Source organism: Eucyclogobius newberryi, unplaced genomic scaffold (assembly GCF_026437365.1).
Source record: "Eucyclogobius newberryi isolate DKJ021-1_F unplaced genomic scaffold, fEucNew1.0.hap1 SCAF_7, whole genome shotgun sequence".
NCBI lineage: Eukaryota > Metazoa > Chordata > Actinopteri > Gobiiformes > Gobiidae > Eucyclogobius > Eucyclogobius newberryi.
The window spans coordinates 29,492,229-29,504,350 of NW_027316389.1; the positions used below are offsets into that span (position 1 = coordinate 29,492,229).

The following is a 12,122-nucleotide window of genomic DNA, read 5'->3' on the forward strand; positions in this document are numbered from 1 at the left end:
TTCAACTGAATCTTTTGTAACGATAAATGAGAAATGGCTTAACAATGTTTGCCAAAAATGTGGTTTTATGCAAGGTCGTCGTATTTATTAGCATTATCACCAAAGCTGCAAAGTGCTTAATTCTAGACACCCCTGACTGTCTCTCATTTGCACCTAATTGGTTCTTTGACCTGCATGTAGACTGGGACAATACACATGTGATTTCTGATTTGGGAGGCTGTATCTTCAGTAGAACAGAAGTGGATGGTAATGATTTGAAACAGGCCTTTGGGCTTGGATGACAGATGCTTGTCAAACGTGTTCTAAATGTGAGAGCACGTAAGTATTGAGTCATTTAAGTCAATACTCCTGATAGTCTATAAAGCAGCAGAAGATCCAAACCACCACATGACTTAGAATGAATCTTAGGGCCATTCACAAGCTCAACAGTTGTTCCAGGCATGTCAGTACTACTTTCATTATTGTGGGAGATTTTAAGACCAATTGAAATTTCCATTATACTGACAAAACTTTTAACTACCTTAATATTCCAAAGTAAACAACAACAACAGCAACAACAACAACAACATGCTGTTAATTGAATGTGTCTTAAATGTAAAACCATATTATCTTTCAATCACCAAACACATACTTGTGATACTGTGCTAAAAACAAGTGTATGCCAAAGAAAGAAAAACTCTTCATATACAGTCCATTATAGATCCAAACAAGAGCCTTTTCCACGTGGTTGCTTTGGTAACGTCTTGAACCGTTTACGCTGAGATTACATTTACGAGACTCCAGCACGTTCAAACACTCCATTATATGTTTGGTATGTTGGTTTGGGAATGGGATCCGTCTTTGCAATCCTGACACTTTTTCTCTCATAGCTTTTGGAAACATTTTAAGTGCAGCGCATCTGTTTGACTGTTTCAAAGGCATTCAAGGTGCAGAAGAACTAAATGTGCTTAGGCCTAGTGTGAAAAGCCAATGAACAAATGTGAATGGAAAAAATAGGACTCCAAAACGACCTTCTTGAGAGCAAAGGTGACACAGGCCCATTCCGAGGAGCTCCCACATGACCTTGACATGACCTTGACATGACCTTGACATGGCTCTTCTAAAACAAGAGCTGAGGCAAAAGGAGATGCAACAGGAGGAGACACTGGGAAGAGCAGTTCAGACAGTTTGCCACACGGTCAATCAAGAACAAGAAGAAGACCAGATGACCAGGAACCAAGAGAAGGAGCACCTGTCAAGAGAAGGAGCAGAGACAACTATAGTTTGGCCAGGTCAAACCATTACATTTCAGTTGCAAAGATGAAGTTGGAGAAGATACTCTGCGAGAAGAAGGAGAAGAAGAAGATACTCTGCAAGAAGAAGAAGGAGAAGAAGAAGAAGATGCTCTACAAGAAGAAGAAGGAGAAGAAGAAGAAGAAGAAGAAGAAGAAACTGCGAGAAGAAGAAACTCTGCAAGAAGAAGAAGGAGAAGAAGAAAAAGATACTCTACAAGAAGAAGAAGGAGAAGAAGAAGAAGATACTCTGCGAGAAGAAGGAGAAGAAGAAGAAGAAACTCTGTGAGAAGAAGAAGGAGAAGAAGAAGATACTCTGTGAGAAGAAGAAGAAGAAGAAGTAGAAGAAGAAGTATCACTCAGAACACTAAGATTTTTTAAAGTAGAGCATTATGTTTTATTGCTTTCTTTTCAACCATTACCCTCAGGCCTATAATTAGTAACATACTGTTTAGGCCACAAGACTACTCACTGCGTGGTAACAAAACATTTCAAATAATACAAACTGTTACAGCGCGATAGTGCTGTGGAATAGGCTCCTTTTATAATTCCTCCTTTCGGTCTGGCAGCGTTTAAAATCAGATTAAGACTCTGGTTCAATCCACATTCAAGTTCAGTAAATCCACAGCAAAGGAAGAAAAATAGTCTCATTCCCAGTGGTGGAAAAACCTAGCTCAATTATACCAAACAACTCGAGCGATTACTGAAGATGCCAGAAGATGAGATATGGAGGGCACAGGAAGGACAACCATATCTGCTTAATTATGTTTTAGATACATATGAGAAAAATAATGAACAGATGCGTAGTTACCCATGAGTAAATGCCAAATGCATCACCTTTTCTTTTTCCACTCTACTACCTACTACATCTTCTCTCTAGGTTGAACCATGACAGAGAAACAGCTGTCTGGACTGGTCACAGGCAGTTGTTTTACATATGGCTCTCATCCAACCACATTTTTGTCTGTCCCTGGCGGTTGTTTTCTTGATAGCTCAGTCATTTCAACTGTCGACAAATATGTATAACTCAGACACTTTATGGTAGGGAGGAATTTGACAAAGTCCAACCTGCTTTATGATATAAGACAGTATAATTCTATGCATCTTGAGTTGTATATGTGGCGTGCACTGCTTCCAGACAGGATACAGAACAATGTTGCAATTCTGATAAGAGATACCTTTTTTCTGTATCCACTGGAGAACTCATAGGAAGTCATTTTGTAGTTAGCTCCAACCACAACAATCTCCAACAGCCTCGCTTTAAAATCCCATATATCTAAGAATTTTTTTGATGAATAAATCAAAAAAATCACAAAAACATTGGGGAGAGGAAGAGTGAGATTAAAGGTTTGGGGGTGGATCGGACGCCCTGATGGTGGAGCTGAGGTGTCTGCCAAAATACTCACCGCTTTTAAATACACCATCTGTTCTATAGGATGTGTAAAGGCACTCCCAGCACTCCCAACGTTACATAATTCAGCCAGAATGTCGAATGGAAGTGAAACAGGATACGCTTCATGTCCCGACACGACTGGGGCCAAGTCATTTCTAGAAATCACTGAACATCAAAGTCGCATGTGACCTGTTTTAATGATAGGGGAGATGACTTACTCCAAAAAACAACAACGAGCTAACCTGCCCGTATGAGAAGCAGGGGTGTTGCTAGCTATTGGGTAAATCTGGAAGATTCTAGGGGCCCCTTGACTACTAAGGCCCCTAAGAGAGAAGACATGCCAGTTTTTCTTGAGTACGACACGTTCCTTTACATAGCAACCTCATCTATGGTTTTAACAAGCTACAATAACTTAAAGTGTTTCGTTTTGGGTTAAACTATATTCAGTATTATGGCTTTTCTTTGTTTTCATTAGGATTTTTTTAGTGTCTTGCAATCTCCCCAAACGGACCCTTGCAGTGCCCCTGATAACAAATAGTAAACAATAATATATAATTTTCCTCTTGTGCTGATGATTACAGCTTATGCGCTCGCATTGGACGGCATTATAAAACTCTTTGTTATGTTAAGTTCATAAAATACAAAGTACTTGCTAATCTGATCCAAAGTGCGACATTAAATCATTGCTGTTTTGTACGGATAGAACAAATACTTTGTTCATTCCATAGTCAATTCAGAAATATCATAATTTATAACTTGCGTAAATCGTTCTTTAAAGCAACCTAAAAGTTATTCTAATGATTCTTCTGGTTATTTCTAACGCCATGCTAAATGCATGAATAGAATTGTCCTTGTTTGTAGTCTAGACACAGCCCAGACTCACACAAAAGTGGTCATGTGATGGACCCAAATTAACTGGAACACTATAAATGTTCAGTGCGACTAATGAGAATAACAAAACACAGTATGGCAGGAAAAAGAATGTGCTGCTGCAAGAGAACTTGTACAAGAGCTTTGTCCAGGACCAGCATTCCTGAACGGGACATCTCACCACTGCCCGTGCTCCCTGCTAAACCCCCACACATGCTACTGCCAAGTCCACCAGCCCATGAAGATAGTACCGAGCCGGGAATGATTTCACAACATTAAATACTGTTATTCCACATTTGACTCCCACATTGTACATATTGAAACAGTGAATTGCAATCTTGGATATCTACATAAAGGACATATATTGTGCATTATTTGTAATTTGATTGGCCTTTAAACATGCTCTTTGTACCTTTGCTTTGGCCACTCATGTTTTAGAATTTAAAATAAACTGCACATCATTTTCAGCATTTGCATCAGCACCTCCATCTACTGGCAACAGATTAAATTACAATAGGAAATAAACCAAAAACATGCTAACAGTAGGATTCCGTTATAATGATTGTGATTTGATGGCAGAATTACTCAGAACAAATCTGGCGTAAGAGCATGGGAGATCTCGGAGCTCTACCTATGATGTCATCAAACTGGGGAATCGGAAACCTAGCGTTTTGTGAGGCTCAGGGTAGTCGCAGAGAAGATAAACAGCAGTAATGAAACAAGCATGAAATTAAGCTAAATTTACTAACCCTTATGAAGGAACAATGTTATAACTTGGTTAAAAGCTAAAAAAAAAGCATAATATATATCCTTTAAATGTGTTTGTTTATTTCTTCCCTCAGCTTAAACACCTTTTGACAAGAGCTGTGCCTGACATTATGTTATGAAATCTAATGGATTCCTAATCTGCCTCTTACATTGCTGAAGTTTATATGCCTAACTTCAAGATTGTACAGACCCACGGGGAACATTGTGGACGAGGGCCATATCCCTGGGCTAAAGCACGGAGGAGTACACTCATTCCCTCTTGTCTTCATGAATTTGGATGATGTAAGGGAGAAAGAACCACTCTGTGCCGATATGTCTGATATCCAACTCCAACCTTTTACATTTTTTGTTTTTTGTATTAAAATTGGAAAATTTGCTTTTTTTGTATAAAATTCACCCTTTGAATTGACCCATTCGTCAATACTGCTGCAACAACCTGCCAGGAACAGATATTAGCTTTGATCAGGATTTAGCCATTGTTGTTGGTGTTGAGACATTGCTGTGTATACTGAAGTGAAGATATTGTAAACAAAACTCTTCCATGTTTGTGACTACACAGTGATAATGAACCACACACATACGACTTCTTGGCGGTTTTTGTGTTTTTTCCATCTCATTCAATCATGACGTTGCATGGGGGCTCGACTCACTCCAAATGAGCAGTGTTTTTTACACTTTAATTCAGTGTGGTGGTGGTTGCAGCTCTCTAACACATGCTGTATATTACACCACTGCACCAAAACCCCAACGATTGCTGGAGACAACCACAGATTTCCATAAGACCCAGCCAAAGCCAGCCTTCGGGCAAGGTTGAAGGGGATTGGTGGGTTGGAAGGAGAGCTGTCAGATGGGGAAAACACATGGGGGACTTACACCACCTACGAGAACAAAAGCTTGGAGAAAGGATAATGGAAATATGCTTGTTCACAAGGATGTGGTTGTGATGACCGTGCCAAAATAGGGCCACAATCTAGAGAGTCAATTTTGGCCCTGCAGCAATTGTTCTTTTTAAAAAGTCACTCAGCACAACTGATAGTTCATATCTATTATGTCGGGATCTCATCTGTTGATATTTATTCTTGAGCGCAGACTGTTGTAGAGGAGATTGTTAAAGTTCAGTTTAGAGTGAATGCCCCTCACACCCCATTTTTATTCCATTTAAATTTGGTCTTTTATTGGTCAACAGCAATTGTTAGCAAGGGTTTTGTATTGATGCTAATTTCAATGTTCCATGGCATATAAAGATGTCACATAAAACTACATACACCTTTAAATTACTGTGCTTCAAATGTCACCTTTGAGCTTGCTGTGTGGACTAAATTATAATCTGTGAGTAATTCTTCCCCAAGACATATGGGTGAGAACACTATTCCAAAGATCAAAAGTTACAGAATTGCATAGAAATTAAACTGCTTTAAAGCCAGAACCACAGCGGTCGTAGACAAGCCCAAAACAAGAGCGTGATTCATCGGAAGAGATACTGGAAGAGTAAGTGATAGTCCGATAGTCAATCCAACTTTATTCATGGGGCACTTTACACAAAGAGGACCAAAGTGCTTTACATCACCAAAAGAGAAACACAAAGCTAGTATTGGACAAAAGAGTGAAAGTGGGTTTATATCACATCATAACATTAGAAAATGTTTAAAATGTGTTTGGAGGAAAAGCCAGAATCATGTGATGGAATTTGCTGTTTAACTGTTAGATTGCAGGTTTGTTGACTTGGATTTTGGTTCATACCTCTAATTACTGGGCTTATCCATATGAAACAAAAACTGGCACAAAGTTCAATGTCTTAATAATCATTCTCACAATAGCTTCAGAATATGGTGCCATTATTGAACCCCAAAGACAAGATTTGAGCCATTTAGTAACTATGGCAAGTTTGTTCAGCCAATGTGGATCATAATTGGATATTTCATAATTTTGTTAAATTCATACAACCAAAAATGTGCTGAAATGTGAGCCCTCCATGCAGTACTTCCCCCTGCATGCAGTACTACCACCTGCATGCAGTACTACCCCCTGCATGCAGTACAACCCCCTGCATGCAGTTCCCCCTGCATGCAGTACTTCCCCCTGCATGCAGTACAACCCCCTGCATGCAGTACTACCACCTGCATGCAGTACTACCACCTGCATGCAGTACAACCCCCTGCATGCAGTACTACCACCTGCATGCAGTACTACCACCTGCATGCAGTACAACCCCCTGCATGCAGTACTACCACCTGCATGCAGTACTTCCTCCTGCATGCAGTACTTCCCCCTGCATGCAGTACTTCCCCCTGCATGCAGTACTTCCCCCTGCATGCAGTACTACCCCCTGCATGCAGTACTTCCCCCTGCATGCAGTACTACCCCCTGCATGCAGTACTACCCCCTGCATGCAGTACTACCCCCTGCATGCAGTACTACCCCCTGCATGCTCAGTCAAACTTTGGTCATCCATAAATCTTATATGGACACCAGGCTTAATGCCATACTGTGAAACAAGGCAACAAAGGCAGTAACATCCCCACTGAAACAAGCAGGTGCACAAATCCCCCACCAGAAAAATGACACAGTGCCGCTTTAAGGACTAAGAAAATAAAAAAGTCCCACTCAATTGTCAAGACCATAGAAATAAAACTGTTCTTTATTCAGCTTTTCCTGCCGCCTTACCTCATCTGCTTTCACTACGCAGATTAAAAGCACCAAATCCTTCAGCTAATTACCCTCATGTTGGTTCTGATCCCCTGAACCAGACTGTCTCTGTGTGTTTGTGGGCGGACACCATCAGAGCACCATCCTATGCCATAAACAGCAGACATAAGGCTTTTATATAGGCAGCTGTGATGAACCTCAATCTCACTACATTCCTCGGTAACACATGACCTCCCTGCATTTACTGCCACATCTGCCAAATTAACGCCATAACGCGGTTGGAGAACATATCTAGATTTTTGTAGGTGTTTAAGTCTCATGGCAACAAAGTGATAAAGACGGTAGACGCGGGAGGAATGTGCAATTGTGTTTTGTATGATTGTTTTACCTTGAATTGAAGGTTACATAAGTATCTGTATAAAACCATAAAAACAAGTATAAAACCATATGGGAACATAAATAAAGTAGTATTATTTAGTGTTGAAAATGACAGTCCATTATCAAAAAAAAGTCTGATTATTACTATTGTGTTATTGTGATATTATGTATTGTCATTGGAGTATTGAGCCTATTCTTTAGTATTGAAATTGAGATTTTACACTACTGTATAGTTTTAGCTTTCTACAATAGAGATTGACTGATCAAATACTGTTATTTACTATTTACATCATTCATGTGTTTCATTGTTTCTCCACTAACTTGCCATTACTTGACTCATCATAATTGTCGGGCACCTGCTTGTCTACTATATTTCTTGCAGAAATAAACACCAATATGATCTGTATTTTGTATAAAGACAGAATCAATGTAAGGAAATACATTAAGAGAAAACATGTTGATTAAATCCAACTAACAACTTGTTTTTGCTTCAATTATTTGTTATCACAATGAAGGAAACCAGCACATTTTCTACAATGCCGTACTCCCTACTTTAGTCCATTTAGTATATTTTAAGAGTGAGCCACATTCCTCACATGTCAAAACTCTGCTGCCCCCCTTGTCCACTCCGCCACCAACTTACACTATCAAAACAAACTATATTGTGCTGCGTTCAAAGTCTACATTTCACCCCAGAAAATGTCATGTGCATGGTTGAAAACATACCTGTAGATGCATGCGGGCCGATGGAAGGGCATGCGGGTGAAAGAGGGGAAGAGGAAGGGGTCAGCACGGAGGTCATGGTGGGTTTTTCTTGTAGTGTTCGACTAGCACATGCTTTGGTCCTGTCAGTGAGAAGCACAGGCTTAGAGTAGCTTATATACTACAGTAAGGAGGGAGGGGGAGAGAGAGAGAGAGGAGGAGAGAGGAGGAGAGAGTCTGAGCCACAACAAAGAATAGTGTAGGACAGACAGACAGAGTCGGAGCCACAACAAAGATTAGTGTAGAGAGAGAGAGAGAGACAGACAGACAGAGAGAGAGAGAGAGAGGAGCCACAACAAAGCTCAGTCACAACTATACCAAGGATAAGTGTGAGAGCGAAAGAAAGAATAGTGAGAGAAAGGCCAGAGAGGTGGGATGAGTGAGAGGTGAAGGGTTAAATCTGCCCTGATCCGATCTGCAAGACAATCAGTGCTGTCGTTGTGAGTGAGATGTAAACGTGCAGGAAATGACTGGACATGAAAGAAAAATACCTCTGTTCTGTTTCTCTTTGCAAATGTATTTCCCTGACCTTTTGTAAAATGGAGCCAAAAGAGGTCATAATCTTTGAAACTGGAAGATAAACATGTGAAACCTGAAAAAAAACATTTCAAAGTTAATGTTGCTGTGAAAAATAATGAACTGATTTCCTATTTTTGAAGTTTCTAATATATTAATATATTTTCTGCTTTAATTTATTAAGTTTCACGTCATTTTGTATTAAATGTGTTGCCGCAGAGGGCGGAGCCTCCTTCACAGAGCCTTCAAGTCCAGACCCACGAACTAAAGTCTAGATTCAAGTCCAAATTCAGTCCAGACCGGTAAAAAAATGAAATAAAAATGCATCCCAGGAATGCATTATTTGGAACGAAGCAAACAGTTTAAAATTAACGAGTTTAGTTTGACGCGTTTTTAAGACAGTAAAATGTGTAAAAACTGGTAATTTAGCCTTCACATCATCACATCATATCAAATGTGTTATTTTATTTTGACTAAATGTATAAATCCTTTTAGAACTGAACAGCAGCATGTTTAGGTTGAGCCTTTGAAGATGCTCATTTTGCTTCAATTGGATGATATTTTTACGAGACCGCACACCAACCCGTTTTTAAACATAAAACTGAATGATAATTTTGGGTCTCACAACATTTAACTCTCAAACGCGCTCAGAGTTCACATGTTTTCTCTATAATTGCCTTGACATTAAATCTTCCATGTCATTTCAACTTTTCAGACCAATAACCTCTTTCCTAAACCATCCCAAACCTTCGAGAGGATTACAATATTGAAGTTTTTGGGACATTTTCTCTAGTCATTTTGCGCATTGTGTCACCTTGTTAAACGACTTCACATATGGGCCGAGCACTTAAAACGCAGAGCCAGTCGAGATTCTTGCGGCTGACCACACATATTTACAAGCTCAGGACAAAAGTCACCCTGAACCCCGCCGCTGTGGGCCAAACACGCTCGCATGGACTTTCCCTGTTTCAAACGGGACGTCTCCGGTCAGCGCCCATTTGAGTCAGTTAGAACTCCACATCTTGAATTCAAAACATCTCAGACACTCGAATGGACAATTAAAAAGCGATGTGTTTCTTTAGATAGCGCATGGAACGTAATTAAAGCTTAGAGTTAAGACTTTAATGGGGTATAAAGCCTCAAAGTACAAGTGCGAGACTCTGTGGTGATGCTGCTGACAGACAATGACTGAACGGTGTTGGGAAGTAACTAAATACATGTACAGAAAATACATGTTCAGAAAATACATGTTCAGAAAATACATGTTCAGAAAATACATGTTCAGAAAATACATGTTCAGAATACTGATTTAGAGTTATTGTATTGTTTTATTGTATTAGTTATTGTATTCCTGTACATTTACTTTTGATTATGTTCACAATACTGTTACTTTCCAAAAATCACAGAATACATGGTGGTTCTTTGTGTAATTTAGGTGTCAAAATGTATGGAATATTTGAGCGAAAAGAAAGCCATTTGTCCATGTGTGATACATATTTACACTATTTTTTTTAAAATTCACTTAAATAATGCAACTCAATGAAAAAAAATAAAAAATCAAAGTATTTTTCCCAACACTTAATAAACTACTACTACTCTCAATGGATTTAGGGTTATTTTATAGTAAGTCCGTTCCCCCACCACATGTTTCCCCAGAGTTGTTGTGCCCCTGAGCAAGACAATGGAGCTCAAGTTTGCTGTGACTGCGGAAACAGATTGTTCCTTCATTTTGGCCTTAGTTTTTTAGAAAAATTCAAATACTAAGAGTAAAATGGCATGATGGAGGCTAAACAGCTATGTGCTAACTAATGTCCGTAACGCAGTTGTTTGTGAAACTTTAAAAATCAGCAAAATATTTTAATCATTTAGAGGTTTATAGAGTTTCAGAAATAGATTATTTTTATGGATGGTCAGTTCCTTATATCCATTTTTCTTTCCAAATCCCTAGGGGTCAAAGGAATGCTGGCGGTCAAGATTTTTGTTGATTACTATTTGTCGACTTGTCAAATAATAAATTGCATTGTGCTTTAATAGTATGTTGTAGTAGTGTGTGGTTCTGAAGAACAGGGAATACCAATAATGAATATGTTACAGTTTGTCAGTTATATTTTTCTACATCTAAAATCAATTTGTTCAATCGATTTGTCCCAATTATTATATTGTTGCAGTCCTACAATTAAATATGTTTATTCTGCGATACTGACCACTATGAGAGGACTAAAGGCAAATCTCTGGGGCAGGTTTGACCTCAAAGAGAAAAACTGCATGCGACATTATGTATGACATCAGCTCTGGCCTAGCAGCGTTGTAAAGTGTAGGGGCTTTACAGTAAATCATATGTATATAAAGCATATGATGGCAAAGGTTTTAACTCACATACTTTTAATATGGGGTCGTTTTATGAGTTGCAGGATTAAAGGGATTAAAAAGATCTTACAAGTGTGTGGCAGCCTAAGATATACAAGCAGCAGAGCCTAAATCAAATCAGGAAACAAAAATCGCCTGTGTATTTGTTTGTTTGTTTTTTTGATCAATTTTAACTTCTTACAACTCTTTTATTTCATGTGACAGAAGCTTTTGGGGGATAAAAACCTCTGGGAAAACAGTGTGTATTTGGAAAATACAGCAATACGTCATGGCTCTACTTCCTAAACATAAAGACAATAGATGCTGTCTTTATGTTTACTCTGCAGGCTTTGACTAACCAAGATTGCTGGCTCAGAGTTTCATGTTTAAAAGAACCACATTCTTGAGTTTTCAAGGTCTAACAATCACACATACTGTATGTCAGTACTTTCCTATACACTTTCTAGTATAAATCATATACTTTCATCTTTGACTCTGCTGCGATTGCTTGAATTTCAAAAACTCCTCTGGAGAAAAATGCCTGTTCTAGGTCACGCAGTGCCACAGTTCAGTGGAAATACAGGGGAGTGTTATGATGTGTATGAATATGAAGCAGTATTATTGTCCTCTAGTGAAGGGACCTCTTACTTAGGGTTCATCATTTCCACAGTCTGACCCTTTGTCTACAAAGAGTGGATAATACAAATGTGGGAGCTTACATAACTGTAGTCTATGTTTTTTGTAATCTAGTCTTTTCGTTCTTCCAAACCTTTTGGATGAGCCTTGTTTTTCCAAAAGAAGATAATTGTTTAAGAAGAGTTCCTGCGCCAGCACACTTCCCAGGCCAAGCCAGACACATAGTTCCTCCTGGAGAAGCAGGGACTCTACTCCAAGCTCCTCCCGTCTGACCAAGCTCCTCATTATTTCTAAAGGAGCGCCCTGCAACAATTCTGATCTAGAACCATTACCTAAGATACCTGTAGATGCTAATCTAAACTCCTGTGTCTAATGCTCGTCATGACACAACATTTACTTTACCAACTAAATGTCATTATTCCACATCTAAAGAACACTAGCTACCGTTTCTTTCTTCGTCAGGAACATGGTCAAATAATCCCAGGGTCCGGAAACTATTTAGCATAAAGTTTATTTTACAATGTAGACGTCCCCAT

The 12,122-nt window shown here is 39.1% G+C and overlaps 1 protein-coding gene across 1 annotated transcript in view; it reads right to left on the reverse strand.

Annotated features, from left to right (window-relative positions):
* Positions 1-8,209, reverse strand: part of hyal4 (hyaluronidase 4) — a 16,996-nt gene extending 8,787 nt beyond the window's left edge. The window contains exon 1 of the mRNA XM_072435680.1: positions 8,053-8,209. The gene's annotated coding sequence lies outside the window, so the exon portion shown is untranslated. The remainder of the gene's footprint in view (positions 1-8,052) is intronic.
* Between the last annotated feature and the right edge of the window lie 3,913 nt (positions 8,210-12,122).